Here is a 17,802-nt window from a genome sequence, read left to right as displayed (position 1 = left end):
GTGTTCTTCACATGTTATGAATACAAATCATGTGACAAGTGTATACATATTACAAAGGTTTTCACCCAATCTGTGGCTTGCCTTTTTTATTTTCTTGCTGTTTTCATTAGAAGATCAGAAGTTTTTAATTTAGGTGTCTCCCTGTTTTCCTGTTTTCTTAGAGTTTAGTTTTCATGGTATCTTTGCTTACCATAGGCCAGAAAGATGTTTTCCTCTAGAAGACTTTTAATTTTTGCTTTTACATTTACGTCTATGAGCTATCTTGGTTTATTATTTGTGTACTGCATGAGAAGAGAACTGATATTTATTTATTTTCCGTTTGGATAGCCAATTGTCCTAACACTATTTTTTATAAGGCTCTCCTTTCCGCATTTAATTGCCTTGTCACCTTTGATGAAAATCAATTGACAAATATGTGTGGACCATTTACTGGTGTCTCTGTTCTGTTCCCTTGATCTATATGTCTATTCACATGCCAACAGAACACTATGTTGGTTACTGCAAATTTCATGGTGAGTCCTGAAATCAGGCAACGCAGGGCCTCCAACTTTGTTCTGACTTCACAAAATTGTCTTGGTATAATTTTCATTTTAACGCTAGCTGTCAATGCATTTAGTATTAATTTGATGTTTTCATAGGATGAAGTCAACGGATATGCATATGCATAGGCAGAAACATAGCACCCTCTTTCGGTCCTGCATAATTATCCTTTTAAATATACTTTTCTTAAACATAGTGAGTCTTCAGGGGCGCCTGGGTGGCTCAGTCGGTTAGGCATCAGCTCAGGTCATGATCTCACCATTTGTGAGTTTGAGCCCCACGTTGGGCTCTGTGCTGACAGCTCAGAGCCTGGAGCCTGCTTCAGATTCTGTGTCTCCCTCTCTCTCTGCCCCTCCCCTGCTCATGCTCTGTCTGTCTCTCTGTCTCAAAAATAAATAAACAGTGAAAAAATAAATAAATAAAACACCATAAGTCTTTCAGTAGCCCACGTGCATGTGCTTTCTGTATTACGACTGGTATCATTGTTCTGCACATTGAACTACTGTCAGGTTACATCTCTTCTCATCCTCATCCACAATGAACCTCTGGATCATGACTCTATTCCTTGTCCCATATTCTCCTCTCAAAACAACCTCCCCAATGCTTAAACATTTGAATTTCTTTAAACCCAGCCTGCTGCTGTCAACCCTCATTTTCTTAATCTTAAAGACAGCACCTGAGGTTTGACCTTGTCAGAGCTTAGATGCAGAATAATCACCTTATGACATGTACAAATGTCACTGCACATTTTGATGGCATTCTCACTGTGTCAGAGCAAATCCAATTTCTGCTCTGCTCTCCCTGAAAGTTTTCTTCTGCCTTAATGATTCATAACTCATGTTAGCTATTACGAATCTTCCCCTCCAAACAATCATGACATGACTTTCTTAAAGTAAATCATGATGGGTGGTTTGCACTCATCTCCAATTATTTATTTTAAAAATAAAGGCTAAAAGAACAAAAGGAGGGTTGAATTTGAATGCCCTATTGTGAAGGACAGGCATGCTGAGTTATTTCTGAGGGTGGGATAAACTGGAGAAACTGCAAATTAAGAGCAGAGGAAACAGGAAGACGAGGAGCTTTGCTCTGGAAGGAACAAGAATTGGGGTGACGATCAAAGGAGCAGGAATTCAGAGAAACAAGAAGAGCTTCACTTGCTTCACCAGCAGCCTCCCCACACCCCACAGCCTTTTCTCAGTAGCCTCAGTCCTGTTATTTGTCAGCACCATCATTTAAATGACCCCAGGTGTGAAAGCTTATGACCCTACCTCATCCACCCTGTCCCCACACCCACAAGTACAAAGGTCACCACTGCCATTTCATTCTGCAACTCCATCAGCACCTGTCCTTATGATCATGTCCTTAAACATACAGAAGAGACTACAGAATATGTTCCTTTTTCTTGATGGCCTTGTGGCCCTCTTAGTGTGAGAGAAAATACATGACACACCGACCCCATGAGTTACAGCAGCCGCCCCCACCCAGGGTCTGAATTCACAGGAATTGAGCATAAGCATTGACCAAGGCAATGCCCACAGGATGCTTTAGTGAAATCCAGAAAGTGCTTCCAAAGAAAGTAGCCACACCTGCCCTCTGTGAGCCCACAGACCGGACAGAAGGGGAGCCAAGCTCTTTTTCCTACCCTCTACTAATAACCAACATCTATGCATTTTGGAAACATCCTCACCAACACAACTATCTAATTCTTGATAAACCCTGAATTTTAGAATCAAGAGTCCTTTGAAAATCTTTTTACAGGTGTAAACATTAGAAAGAGAGAGAAGTTAAATGGTGTAAGACCACATGCAAATCTAGTCCAAAAAGTAATTAATGCTGGTTTTCTGTTTCTCTCTTACCAAACCAATCTATAGCAAAAATATTCTACACCCTCACCTTTCCTAGATCCTTTTGGGGATATTGTTTCAAGGGTGGAAGAAGCATTTCTGGAGACGAGAAATTTCATTCAATAAGAAATATGATATCGGCAGTACTTTCTGAGAGCTGATACAGGACATCGCTTCAAGGAAGCCCAATGCGCTGGAATGAACGATACCTGTGGCAGCTGACTGATAATATACACGGACATCCAATGCCTCCACAATTAGAAAGAAAAAATTTCCAAAATACAGTGAAGAACTGAAGTCATTGTCTTCATCTATAAAAACAAAAACCTGCTTCAATTTTCTATGAAAAATTTTTAGATAGAAAATTAATCATCAATTGTTTCTCCCTTTCATTTTACTCCACATACTTAGAAGAACAAACTCTGAATCTACCAAAAGCAAGATCAATAATGATCCGAGGGATATTTAACTAATCACATGGCCCAGGAAATCCAATGCCATCTCAGCAGTTCCATCCCCTTCCTCCAGGCCACCTGCTGTTGACAAAGTAGCAAACAGTGTTGTTGTGGTTCCTGCTAACCATATAATACCTCCAAACAATACACTTTGATGGCCTGTGTGTGCCTCTGTGCTCCACCCTCAGTGACAGAGGAAAACCAAGTGCCAGCTTTCAGCACTTACCTTGCCAGGCTGTCTCAGCTGATAGAGAAATTTTTCTCCATTATCTTCCCTGTAGAAGGTCTTACATGTTAAATTATAGCTACCTAGAATGCAAAATAGCAATCATTATGATTGTGTCAGGGTCTTGAAAGCTACAGATATTGAGGCATGACTCATTCCCCATCATTACAGATCATAAAATTGATGAATAAATACACGTTTTGGCAAAGGAAGGCCATCAAGCCACATATATATTAAAAGTTTGCACCTTGAAATGAAAGGCAGGCAACAGTTTCATTAACCATTTACTGTTATTGAAGGACAAAATCAACAACAGATGAATTTGGCCAACGGAAGGGCAACTGGATGCAATCTCGTGCAGGATTTCATAGTCCTAGCTCTTAATCCCTCTCCTCAAATTCTAATCAAAGATATGATCTGTCCAAACACAAGACACACATAAAGCCAGAGACCATTATAGTCTTTATAAGACATTGAACAAATTCACCTCTTTACAACTGGAAATTGTCAGACTAAATATACCATTTTCTTCAAATCATAAGGTAGTTTATAGGGCAGCACGTTGTTGACATGTGTGAAAGCTGGTAATGTGTGGATTATGATTTTAAACAACCTTAGGGTGCTTGGGTGTTAGGACAATTTGCAATCTGTTTGGGGGTCTATTAGAAGCCACTGATGTAGAAGCGATCAGCCTCTTGATTTGCTTGTATTACTACTGGCAGTCTCCAAAAAACTCAAAGAGCTGGCTGGAAAATGAAACTGTTCAGTCAATTATGAGTCAGCTGGTAATAGTTTTAGTTCAGGTGAGCATTCTGTGAGTGGGCCAGGGTTTTAGTTACAAAGAATAGCATATTTTCTGCCAGCACTCCTGCATTAAAAAGGCTTGTGTATCCATTGTCCATTTTCAAAGAAAGCTGTAAATTATAAATGCTTATGACTGTCCGTACCGACAAGTCATCTCAATGGATGTGACATTAAAAAAAAAAACAAAAAACGATACATTCACATGTCCACTGGAATTATAACACAGGACGGGTTTTATAATGAGAAGCACCAATGTTCTCCCCAATTTCCACACAAGCTATCTGCTCCTCAGAGGTCATTGCTTTCAACCATGTCTGTCTTTACTTCTGACTGTTACTTCCAAACTACTCTAAATAATATGCTTACGTCTCCATTTCTTTATTTTCTTTCACCAACTCTACTCCCTGCTATAAAAAATAAGGACTTATTTCTTAATGATACTTCGTTCTTAATCCTTTCAATTTTTGAGATATGCAAAATTCCCCAGTTCTTTTATTGATTGTCTTGGTAGAGTTGAATAATATATCTAAAATTCTGTATATTTTGCTATCAACTTTAAATAGTCACTTAGATGTTTACTACGTAAAATGTTTATGTTTGTATTCTTTTTTTCTGCCAGTCTTCCAAATGGCATTGATCTCCGATTTGTGCGATTTTCTCTATTCTTACATTAATAGCACATAGAGGCTTTTTTGGTAAACATGATCACATCATCTGTGTTTTGACCAAAGGCTGATGGTGAAGTTGAAAACTAATGAAGAGGTTATATTGACCTGTCTAGAAAATGCTTAACACCTACAGAAAAGATGAGGGTGTTTCTAGGAAGTTACAGAACGGCTGGCTTTGTTTCCTCCACAGGCCTCACAGCTGAATGACAGAGCGAATGGGCTGTGTCCAATGGAAGAGTGTATGGCCTGGGACACTGACTTCAGGACACAGAGCAGTGCGTGTCTAAATGAGAAGCATGTGACAGTGCAGGGTCATTCTCCTCTAACTCCTTTGGAACATGGTCTTCAGTGTTTGGTCCCAGACGGGCAGCAGCAGCACTGTCCGAAATTTGTGAACTGTAAATTCTGGTTATCCACTCCAGAACAACTGCATCAGAAAACCTGGGAGTGAGACCAGCAATCTGTGTGTGAACAAGCCTCCAGCTGATCATGAAGCAAGCTAAGGTTAAAAAAACCACTGCTTTAGAGGAGACGCTATAGGGGCTATAGGGTTTTGCATTGAGGTGAATGCCAAGTAGCAGGCAGAAACAGGGTAAAAAGAGTAGGGCCAATTGGCACTGCTGGTCTAGACCTTTAATTATCTCTGCTCTCTCTTGGGGTGTCACCCTTCATTCTTACCTTTTGGACCAGAACACCCAAAGTGGATTTTCTATGGGGTTCCTTTCAGTGATATGCTGGTAAATGATTAACAACCAGCTAATGAGAAGGGAGGGAGACCCTGATCTGTACTCCCCGCAAGACCAATTTCAAGTTGCCAACATGACATCTCTGAAGAAGGTGGGAAGACATGGGCACAATGCCAGACTGGTGAGACCTGGTTCACCACTGGCTCCCTGGGGAACAGATTCTTGTGCAGCTCCCTTCTGTCCATTTCCAGCTCTGTTTCCTCCACCAACGTGCCTTCACAAGCTTCTTTTCTTCCAGAAATTCTGTTAACATCTCTTTCAATTGTTGATGTTTTACTGTTAAAGGTTTTACCACCTTTGATTGTTCTTTACTAACATTCTTCTGGGGTTTTATATGCATGTGTTCAGTCCAACACCTTGAAGCAGAAACATAAGGATATATTATCATCCAAAGTTTATGACCCATTTCACTGGGTAAAGACAAAGTATTCACCAACGTGTTGTTGAGGTTACCGTCTGGTATTTATAAATATGCCATGACCCCCATGGTAAAGGTCAAAGGTAGCACTGAAATTCAGTGATCCTCTATAATCCCTCATCATTTATGTGTTCAACAAATATTGAGCGCTTCCTATATGCTAAGAATGATTATAAGTGTTAGGAATAAAAAAGTAACAAAAGAGAATAAAATTGCCCTAGGGTCATGGCCTGGAAGACTGGCCCAACACTACTTGATATCTGACAAAGTAGGTTGGAAGAAATGCACAAGGCTGACTGTAACCATATAAACCAAACATACTGTAAAACAAATGTAAAGTGTGTAATTAATACATATTACTCACAATTTCTAGCAAGATTCAGCTCTCAGTCATGCACATGCATCTCTGATATACCAGACACAGTCACCATTTAGGTACCAGAAGACAGTAGAACAGGATCCTCTAAAAAAATGAAGCTTAAAATAACGACACCAATCCTTCAATGACTTCTTGCCTTGCCAACAATGAACTCATTCCCAGACAAGCCTCTTTTGAACTCTAGTGGGTGTTATCGCCTTTGAGTGAGGGCGCGGAGTTGGAAGGTCAGCTTGGCTATGTGCCCTGGCTTGGCCTCTCCCAGCCTCCCAACCTCTGCAGATTCACAGCTCTAAGGCAAAGTGTCCTCATCTATAAAATTAATTTGATAACAGCACTTCAGCAACGTGCTGAAAGAGTTGAATGAATAATGCAGGTGGAGGTGAGGCACACAATCCTTGCTTATTAAGTGCTCGTTGTGTGCGCTGAGTTGGCATTCTCTTTTCTGCCCTATTGCACCACAGTCAGTGCTGTCTTCCGCCCACTCAACTTTGACACTGGCAAATTTGGGGGATGATTTGAACCCTTCTTTTTTTTTAACAAAATATGCTGCTTGTCAGCTCTCAAAATTCTCTAGTTTATAATGAAGCAAACATTTCCTTTTCCAGAGCCTCGTTGTTCAGTTCAGCCCCCCCTGCCTGGTGCCACACACTGAGATTTCCCACAGCCACACTGAAGGCTCAGAAATGGGCCCTTTCTAATTTGTCAGCTCTTTGGGTAGAGCCTGAGTTATCAGTGAAGGCAAACTTTGGTCCTTGGAGGTGAAAAAAATCTAAGTCTTCCTAATTATAGAACACAAATATACATACAATATGGGTTGTATGATAAACAAATGTTCCACCAGAGAGCACAAAACATAAACAAATACACAGTTTGTCTGTGGTATTAAAATATCATGGGCTGTCTCTAGGAAAAATTTCCATAAAGGCTAGAGGGGAAATGATGAACAATATTTGAGAAAGAGAAAAATACAGTTTTCAACTTACAAAGGGGTAAGTTGAATAGAATAGAATTTTTATGGAGAGGGCATTACAGGTCAAAAGACTTTTAAGTACCACCCCACCCCCCCACCCCCCCCCCCGCCAAAAAAAAAAAAAAAAAAGCTTTACTTTACTTCAAAATGCTTTTTAATTCTTACTTGGTCAGTCCAGGAAAGGGTACTTCCCTGCCTTCTACTGCAGCCGCTACAAAAGACAGAAGGCTCTGCAGAGTCGGCAGGAAGAGGGGTTCCTCCACAGTGGTAGGGAGCGCATGAGAATATAATTATAACTGAAGCCTGGACCCTGAAGTGGGGAAACAGATACATCTGTCAAGAAAGCCCAGGAAAGACTATGATCACAAATGATTCCACTGTCTCCGTGGAGCCTCGAGGATCCTGTGAGTAGACTGGCTGGATGACCTTGAAGACCCCTTGATCCAGAACATTCTATGATTCTGTAGGTCAGCCAGGTTCACACAGCTCATCAGCAGCTGGTCAGTGCAAACATCTTTCTCCCAAATAAACACATATACAGAAAGGGGAACGCAAAGCTCAGGGTAATTTAGTGACTGGCATTCAGGTGTCCTTGCTCTAATATATAAATATTGGAAAAAGTTCTCTCACATATCAGTCCTTGATCAACACGCATCAAATGTCTGCTGTTGGTTTGGTGACTAAAATGCCATGAATTATTACTATGCATTATCAAATTGTCCGAATACTCTGGGTTTGCTGCCCTGATGTGGTTCTGAATAACAGAGAAGCTTACTGGCACTCGCAAGTCTATCAATCCCCCAGACACAAATATTCTCATGGGTTGCATGATAAATAAATAAATGTTCCACTAGAGCCTACAAAACAAGTAGAGTTATACATCATTACTTAAAGGAAAGACTGTCCTTGAACAAATGAATTGTACTGAGATCTTGATTTTTAAGATATTTTTAGAACTATCAAAGAAATAATTTACTTACTGATGATTCTCCTTCCTTCCTCCTCTTATTCTATCATGAGTTTTTGGCTTTATTAGCACTAATTTCTACAGCACTGTGATTCTAATATGATTATTTTACAGAGTGATCTGAATTTTTACCACCTGTCAAATGAAACTATTATTGAAAATAAACCTCACTTTAGTATCTTGAACACTTTTACCAAAAAAAAACCACCCCACCTTTTTCATCTAACCATTTCCCATTATTAGAGCTAAGTAGGCATTGAAACATGCAAAGAGTGATGTGTATCTGCTTATTGTAAATGCATTTGCTCATTCATTGTTCATTTCATGCCTAGAGACCTAACATTGAATAATTAAAAATAAATAAAGAGAGTAAAACTTTCTCTTCCAGAAACAAAGAAAGGCTCAGTACTTCAGGAACTCAAGATACGGCATCTTGATGGTGGCTCAGCCCGTCCAGAGGCTCTGGAGCCAGGGACCAGCAGCAGAGTGTTCACAAATGAGTCTTTTCAGGCTGGTCCTCAGTCAGTGACCCAGTAAATCATCTTCTTCAAACTCAATTTTAAGCGAGGCCAACCATTTAAAACTGATTTCGGTTTTGGCTCTCAGGAAGCCAGAAGTCATGAAGGGACAGGTGGTCCAGAATGCAATATGTCTCTGGCAATATTTCCTCAATAATTCCCCGTGAGCTCTTCCCATGACATGGACTTTGACCTGACTGTGGGAGCAGTTTGGGTATGCCCAGTGCTAACACCTTCCTGGGAAAAACTCAAGTCCCACTGCTGAGTATAAACAATTAGGAAACATAAATATGTACCTTCTGCCTCACTAGATTTGCTTCCAGGAAATAGCAGTGAACCCCAGAGTGGTGTTTTCCCAGCATGATAGCCAGTAGGGTGCACAGAGCCAGAGAGGTACCACTGTGCTGAGGTGAAGGGGTCTGAAGAAGTGTGTCTGAAATCAGTTCACCTTCTACAGAACCTATGGGTGATTTTTCTGGTAAAATTCCATTTCACTATATTTGACATATCCAAGCTCAGATAAAGGGACATGACAATTCATAACTCTTAAGGAACATTTCAGGTATTTTTAAAAGCTTGGGTGACTAAGAGGTATTCTTTCAAAGGCAGTTTTAAAATAAAGAGGGGAGAAAAGCAAAGCTAATTTTACTTTACAAAATCCTACATTTAATGCTTAGAACTCTTTCTTCATGGGAGTTTTTGTTTATAAGTTTCAAGCTATTTTCTGGATTGGTCATTTACACAAGAAGCTCTTACCACAAGATCGTATCATGTAAATGTGCCAAGTAGACCACATTTCACATTCCATTGTGTGGGGAATACAAAGCAAGGCTTTAAAAAAAAAATATGACTTGATTTATTGATTTTCTTGGGATTTCTACTTACATAATGATATTAAAAATTCAATCTCAGTCTTAAATCGCTGTTCTCCCTAAGGGTCAGCAACTGCTCATTTTCTTTTTTTTTTAATTTAGACACACATACATCTGTGATTATTTGAACAACATAGTGACAAAATATGAAGTCTGGAGAAACCAGGGATGCTAGAATAGGTCTCCCTATATTTAAATCCCAGCTTGGCCACTTCCCTGTTTGACGGCCTTTGGGAAACCACTTAATCTCTCTGTGCCTCAATGTCGTGTAATGTCAAAATGTTGATTATGATGATACCAACCTCATAAGGTTATTTGCAGGTTTACATGGCTTAATACTAATGTGCTTAAAAAAGAGTTTTATACTGGGGTGCCTGGGTGGCTCAGTCAGTTAAGCGCCCTACGCTTGATTTTGGCTCATGTCATGAGGTCGAACCCTGCATCAGGCTCTGCACTGACAGTGCAAAGCCTACTTGGGATTTTCTCTTTCCTTCTCTCTGATGCTCCCCTCCATGCTCTCTCTCAAAATAAATAAACATAAAAAAAAAAACCTGGTACCTTATACATATTTGTTGTATAATCAAACACAATAGAAAGCAATGACTAAAATACATGCAAGAACTTTACACATTCATTCAACTGCCATTCAAAATTCATTTAATAATTGTCATTTTCATCTCTTTTAAATCTATAAAATTTTATTTCTGCAAAGCTTTTTGGGGCGCCTGGGTGGCTTGGTCGGTTAAGCGTCCGACTTCCGCTCAGGTCATGATCTCACGGTCCGTGAGTTCAAGCCCCGCGTCGGGCTCTGTGCTGACAGCTCAGAGCCTGGAGCCTGTTTCAGATTCTGTGTCTCCCTCTCTCTCTGCCCCTCCCCTGTTCATGCTCTGTCTCTCTCTGTCTCAAAAATAAATAAACGTTAAAACAAAAATTTAAATCTATAAAATTTTCTTTCTGCATAGCTTTTTAACTGTGTGGCCTTTGGACACATTGTGTAACATACATACACTTCAGTTTCTTCATCTGTTAAACAGGAATAATAAACGTACACATGTCATAAAATTATGCGTGATAAATAACATGATGTTGGTAAAATGCTTAAGAAAGTCCTTACTCTTTCAGCAAAAGATTAACAAATGTTATGTAATCTTAATACTCTAAACAAGGCCTTGGGCATATAATCGATACGATATTTCATATTAGGGATGAACAGATGGATTGCCCAGTAAGTGGTGTGGAGGCAGCCAGCATGTGGGAATCTAATATTAGATTTTCACATTACATCTTAAACCGAAATAAATACAAATGTAAAAATGAATCCTTTAAATCTAGCTGGAAATCTAGGTACATTTTTTTAATCACAGCAAAAGGTTATTCATTCACTGGCAAATCTTTTCTACAAAGGGCCACAAATTTTAGAATTTAAGGCCCATAGAGTTTCTGTTGCATTTGTTCAGCTCTGCTGTTGTAGCTGCAAACACCTACAGAAAATCAGTGACCAATGAGGTATTGCTGTGTCCCAGGAAAACATCATAAAAATAGGCCAAGGGCCTGTTAGACTCCAGGACCATAGTTTTCCAATCCCTATCTACTTCATTCTAGTGTCCCAAACAAAAACTATATAAAACCCTGTAAAAGCCATGTTGGGTTACCAAGTTTGTCATATTATCTTGGGTCTAGACTCTACATAGTATCATGAAAAAGAAATAAATAATGTGTTCTCTACCTTTAAGAGCACTGTCACCCAGTCAACTAGTTCCAGACAAAGTGATACACAAAATGTTATAAAGAGCACACAGACGTGCGATCGGAATTACAAATGGTTTGTAGTCAACACAAGTCACGTCAGCGCTTGAAGAAAATTATATGAAATCAAACTGGAAGATTTCCCAGTGGGGCAGTAATTCCATCTGGGGCTCATTTTCCATGGACACCAACCTGTTTTTCTTCAAAAATATGAAGGAACTTGAAGATTTAATGTTCTTTCATAAACTGAATCAACCATTCACATAAAATGTGACATATTTTAATCCACATACTTTTTGAGAATTTTAGTTTTAAGAACTCCAACATGAAAGTACCCTCTCTGGGCTTTTCTTGTCAAGTGTCTTAAGACAAGGAGGCTTCTTAACCCCATTTGTTCATGTTTTTCTCATCCCATAGTCAGACACTGCCTTTCATTTCATTTGCCTTAATGAATTGGATGGTAAATTGATTTCCTAAAATGAAGAGTTATCCCTCAATTAACTTGTTAAATTAAATATCAGCTCTGCCATCAAGGAATTCTTTCCTAGTGAACAATTAAGTTTTACAAGCATTATTCTGTCTGTTCATTCTGGCATGACAAATATAACACTTCAGGCATCAAGCTTTTATAAACTGTTAACATGTAATCTGATTCATCATGAGAATGCACATTTTGTCCAGTGGGAAGGATTCTACACAATGCATACTGAAGGAACAGCAAAACCATGATCTGCTCTGATGACTCGATTAGTCATTTCAAGTTCCTTAAAATCATCCCACTGTCCTACCAGGAATCATTCTGTAATTCTCACAGCGGTCTCTGTATTTCCCTACCTCCAAAGGCAGGGGGTTAATGACTTGCTTCTCTCCAAGTGTGATTCACTACGTTCCTGCCACACTGGACTTCTTGAATCCCCAATATCATTCTTGGGTCTTTGCATTTGCTGTTTCTTCTGCCTGAAAAACTTTACCTGTAAACTTATTGATGTGTCTCATTAATGAGTGTTCTACAAATTTTAACTCCTCTTTAACTCTTCAAAGTACTTTTTCCAGATTACTTAACCTAAAGTGTGACACAAACACACCCTCCATCAATCACCATCAGATGACCCTATTTCATTTTGGTTACCAAGATCTGATATGATCCTGTTTGTAGATGCATTCTTGTATTTTATGACTCCCGTCACCAGAACATAAGATACATGAGCGCATCTTTGTGCATCTGTAGCTCCTAAAAGAGGGTCAGGAATACAGTAGGCCCTCAACAGTAGAATAACAAAAAGAAAGAAGGAGGAAACAAAGGAAAGGAAGGCAAGAAGGAAGAAAAACCAATAGATAGTGCAGCCTCGTCTGGAGCTCCAGAGACACAGAGCTTCTCAAAGGCCCTTCCTTATTCTGTCTGTTCCAGCAGGGTAAAAAGCCACTTGAGGTTTTGAATGCAGGTTTGAGTCTGGTTCTCTTGGGAGAACGTCGTGTGATATGCAAAGGGAAGACCAGTATGTTAGAGCTGTACATGAGTTCACATGGCTAGACATGTTAGAACATGTTAGAGCTGTTTGCTCATGAGTTCACACTGGTGTGTGTGTGTGTGTGTGTGTGTGTGTGTGTGTGTGTGTGTGGTTCTATTCTACCCAACAACTCATTGATTACCCTCTGGGTCCAGTGTTTTTTCAGCCCTCTTATTGTTTCCCTTACTTAAGCCCACAAACTTCTTTCAATCTGTATGTCTCTACGTAAAACAAAATTTGATTTAAATAACCTCTTTTCATTCTGTGTTTCAAATTTTGATTAAAAAAATAAAAATTAAGTATAAAATTATTTTTTACTAAGTAATTTTTTACATATTTCTCTCCACATATTTAGTCATTATGGAATTTCTTCCATTACCATTCTTTTCCATATTTTTACTAGAGTAGCAAAAAGCATTCTCAGAAATAAGCTCCCATAATTCAGTCTAGCATTGAACACACTGCCCCCCAGCTGTGACTGCTACAACTGTTTTTAGTGCACATTATAATCACATAAAATTAATTTTTGTGCTAACTATAATAGAGAGAAGAGGGTACAACTTGGGTGTCAAATATTAGTGGAAGACATCTCTTCAATGAAATACCATGCAGTTAATAAATATTATGTGATTATGATGTGTCTGTGTAAGCTCATCAGTTGAAACAAATGTACCATTTTAGTGAGTGATACTGACAAGGGCAGAAGATATGCATGTGTCCAGGCAAGGAATATTCAGGAAATCTCCATACCTTCTCAATTTTTCTGTGAATCTAAACTGCTCTAAAATACAAAATTTTTAAAAATATAAACAAAGTATATCTGTATTATAATCAAAACTACAAAAAATTAATGTGCACCTGATCTGGGTAAGGATGATAATAAGCACCATGACAGTGGTCAACAGTTCATGCACTTGAGGGACTTAGTGATGTCTTTTTTAAAAAATTTTTTAACCGTTAATTAATTTTATCAATAATAATAAAACAAAATAGCACAAAATTATATTTATACATGAATAAAAGTAAATACCCATCTAAAGTAATTTTCCAATCAATATGAAGATCTTTTTTCATTCACTGAATGTAACCCAGAGCTTTGACAGTGAGGATATTTTACGAATTTCCTACGAAGGCTCACTGTGGTGTCTAATCTGCAGAGCTGATGATATCATAGGGGAGCTTAAAAACAGTTACAAAAATTCCTTCTCTGCCAGATAGCACATGAAGAAGTTTTAATGTGAGCTGCTGCCCTAAGCTGCTTTGTATTTCAAAAGTAGACAGAAGGCTTTGGACAAGGAAAAGAGGAAAGCCTCCTGGAAGAAGAGCCTTTGGGTTGGACCTGAGAGAGGCAGGTCGTCTCCACAGACATGATGGGCACCACATAACTTCCAGTCAAGTGTGGGCAATCCTAGCTGTGATTTCTAGGGAATCACTGAATCATTGGCATAAGCAATTGGTTGGATTTAATAAGTTCTTTCTGCCAGAAGAGTAATGTTTCAGCCTATCTATGAAACTTCTTTCTGGCAAGATTACGCTGGAATACAAAGGCTGGTTGCTTTCATAATGAGTATCAGCTTTTCTTCAAATGTGTTTTGCAGAATCCTGACTCCTGGAGATATTCTGCCAAACCCACCTACCCCCATCACAGATTAACAGTCCTGAAGTCAACCTTTCTATTCTCATTTCACCACAAACCCTTTTGGGTTAGTAGGTAAGGCTTATTAACAGCCTGGCAGCATAGCAGAATTAAGAGGCAGTACAGTGTAGTGGGGACAAGCCTGGACTAGAGACAGCCTACCAGGGCTGCCTCTGCAGCTTTCCATCTAGGGCTGTGTGACCTCAAGCAGGTTACTTAACCTCTCTGTGTCTTACATTCTTCATGTACAAAATGCCAATGACAATAATCACTGGACACGGTGAGCACTAGGTAAGGGCTATCCTTAGAGCAGCGTTCTCTGGGTTCTCTGTCGGAAAAAAGAAATTTCTGAGACACAAGCAAATGTAACATGCGCTTGTTGATGTTCACATTAAAATCCAAGAAGGCTGCTTTGCCCGTGCCTCTGGCCCCTGGACAGAAGCTTCTGACTTCCCGCACAGCAGAGGATCACAGGAATGAGAGTGGTGCACTCAGGTGTAGGAGTTGTTAAATCTGAGATGGTCTGGTATGCGCAGTAGATGGCAGGCCATGCAGATTTGCAGTGCAGAGCCGAGGACAAGGCTTTTCAATGAATTACCACTGTTGTCTCTCCTGATGGCTTCAGGACATGGACCCTGTCACACTCACATATGTTCTCTTCCAGGATTGGCTAAGTCTCAATGATCTGCTGAGAGACCTCGGTAAAGCAGTCCTCTATTTATGGACGTGTCTCCATTCCACCAGGGATGTAGGCACTGGTGTCCGAGAGTGTGCTGAACTGCCTCCTCTTGTCATTTATGTGTCCCTTCTTATACCTGCATGGCTGGCTGGCAGCATTTCCCGCCAGAGGCAAACCACAGTTCCGGGTCCCAGACCTGACAGAGTGTATCAGCCCCTGCAATGAGGATGCCTCTGAGAGCATCCTCCCTACCTCCAATGAAGCCGAATGTGGTCCTGTCAAATCAAGTGGACCTGGAGTTTTGCTCTGAGGCTAGAACTGGTGTGATGGCATGTAACAAAGTTGACTGAAAATCTCAAGAGCCAGCGAATGAATCGGAACTAAAGTTTCAGAGAGCACAGAGGCTCAATGCTGAGAAACAGCCGTCAAATTCCAGAAGTCTTCTTGAGTCACTATAGACCTTTTAAACCACTGATCCTTCTTTAGGAGGTCTGGAGGGGTCTTCCCATTTATTCATTTTTAAATTTATTTTTATTTTTATGTTATTTTATTTTGTTTATTTTATTTGGGTCTTCATATTTAAGCTGCATTGCCACTGAAATGTTCTGGTCATTGTGCTGTCTCAGGTTGGATTATGATGACAATGATGATATTGTGTATTCCAGTGATTCCCAGACTTCTCTAGTCTGCAGAACCATGTGTTTCTGCTGTGAAGCCATAAGGATTCACTGGTTGATATATGTCCCTGATTTACAACACTTATTTGGTTCTCAGTCACCTGGACCTAATGATGTCCCACCAGCAACAGTGGTACATTGGGTGGAACACTGCTGTGGACTGAGTGCTCAAGTTCTCTCCCACCCCCACCCCACACTCCCCATCTCCACACCCCACTCCTGACAAAATCCATATGTTGATTCCCTAATACCCAGCGTGATGGTATTTGGAAGTGGAGGCTTTGGGAGGTAATTCCATTTAGACTAGATCATGAGGATGGGGCCCATGATGGTATTCTTACCTTTGTAAGAAGAGGAAAGAGACCAGAGCCCCTCTCTGCTATGTGAAGACACAGCAAGAGGTGGCCATCCACAATGAGGAACAGGGTTCTCACCAGACACTTAAGTCCACCAGCATCTTGATCTTGGACTTCCCAACCTGCAGAATGTGAGAAAGACATGTTTATTGTTTAAGCTAAGCAGTATATAGCACCTTGTGTTGACTGAAGCATGCTCACCATGCACGTGAGCATAATGTTAGGGAGTGAGCACACTGAAAAGATGCCCATGGAATTCTGATGCTTCCCATACTATGTCTCTGAGAATCACTCTTGTATGCAAACTGCTTAGGAGATGCCTATGAAATATGAGCTATTCATTAATCTGCCTCTGCATATAAAGGTATTATCATTTTTTTAATTGTTTTTCTTTTTCTCTCAGTGAATTTAAAATTCTGTAGCAGAGAAAAACCTAGTAAGTTAAACATTAATAAATGGAAGATAGAGATGTAGACTTTGAAAACTCATATGTTTATATGGTTTCTCCTTCCAATTTATCTGTCACAGGCATTTACAATGTCTAGTAGGTGTTGTCAGATTTCAATGTTTTCAAGTCTATAATAGGGACAATGATCTTGCCCTATCTCACAGAGTAATTAAAGAAAGAAAATTAGAAAAAACAACACCGGGGTGCCTGGGTGGCTCAGTCAGTTGAACAATTTCAGCTCAGGTCATTATCTCATAGCTTGTGGGTTTGTGCCCCGCATTGGCCTTTGTGCTGACAGCTCAGCCTGGAGCCTGCCCCTCTGCCCCTCCCCTGCTCATGCTCTGTCTCTCTCTTTCTCTCTCAAAAACATTAATTTTTTTTAATTTAAAAAATAATTTAAACAATTATAAAGAGAGATACCATTAAAAAATAAATAAAAAGAAAGAAGAACACAAATGTTCCTGGTAGTGTATAAAATATTCTACTAGTTAAAATTGAATTTATTTTAGTTAAATTGTCATCATTACTATAAGAAAGAAATATTTAAAAGTTTATTGTTGCACTAAGTCACTGTTGACACAAATCAATTCTAGTAAGGGGGCCAAAGAGAAGAATAGCCTGTCTTCCAAATGAATAAATAAACAAAAAGCAGAATAAGAGAACAAATTTATGGGGGCCATACAGGAGGTAGGTAGGGGATGGGAGAAACTGATGAAGGGGAGTGGGAGCCTACATAGGCTTCCAGTAATGGAAGGAAGAAGTCACCGGGCTGAAAGGCACAGCACAGGAAATGCAGTCAATGATATTGTGATCAGGTTGTGTGGTCACAGATGGTAGTTACAAGTGTGGGGAGCACAGCATAACGTACAGAGTTGTTGACTCACTATGTTGTACACCTGAAACTAATATCACATTATATGTCAACTTGACTCGAATTTTTAAAAAATAGCCTGCTTTTTGCTAAGCCCTTTACTAGTGAACACTAAATTGATGTGCAAACAAATATGATAAATAATATGATAAAAATGGCATTTACTAGTTGCTTTGGATTTGACCATGAAATAACCAAGCCATTCAGTGCATTAAATTTCATGATCTGTCTTCAACCATTGCAAGTGAATCAGTTGTGTGATACACATCAGTCATTACATCAGCTGCCCTTTTATTTTATTTTTTTAATTTTTTGTATGTTTATTTTTGAGAGACAGAGAGAGACAGAGCATGAGGGGGCAAGGGCGGAGACAGAGGGAGACAGAATACGAAGCAGGCTACCAGGCTCTGAACTGTCAGCACAGAGCCTGATGCGGGGCTCGAATTCACAAACCGCAAGATCATGACCTGAGCT

At 39.7% G+C, this 17,802-nt stretch overlaps 1 long non-coding RNA gene across 1 annotated transcript in view; it reads right to left on the bottom strand.

The window, feature by feature from the left end:
• Window positions 1-16,125, bottom strand: part of LOC121016522 (uncharacterized) — a 63,361-nt gene extending 47,236 nt beyond the window's left edge. The window contains exons 1-4 of the long non-coding RNA XR_005784332.1: window positions 15,995-16,125; window positions 7,216-7,383; window positions 6,066-6,164; window positions 3,066-3,148 (exon numbers count right to left, since the gene is read on the bottom strand). This is a non-coding gene — a long non-coding RNA (uncharacterized LOC121016522). The remainder of the gene's footprint in view (window positions 1-3,065; window positions 3,149-6,065; window positions 6,165-7,215; window positions 7,384-15,994) is intronic.
• Window positions 16,126-17,802: the final 1,677 nt, after the last annotated feature.

Source organism: Herpailurus yagouaroundi, unplaced genomic scaffold, assembly GCF_014898765.1.
Source record: "Herpailurus yagouaroundi ecotype Mexico unplaced genomic scaffold, PumYag 211, whole genome shotgun sequence".
Lineage (NCBI taxonomy): Eukaryota > Metazoa > Chordata > Mammalia > Carnivora > Felidae > Herpailurus > Herpailurus yagouaroundi.
Note: the sequence above shows the minus strand (reverse complement) of the source record. Positions and strands in the feature narration are given on the sequence as shown.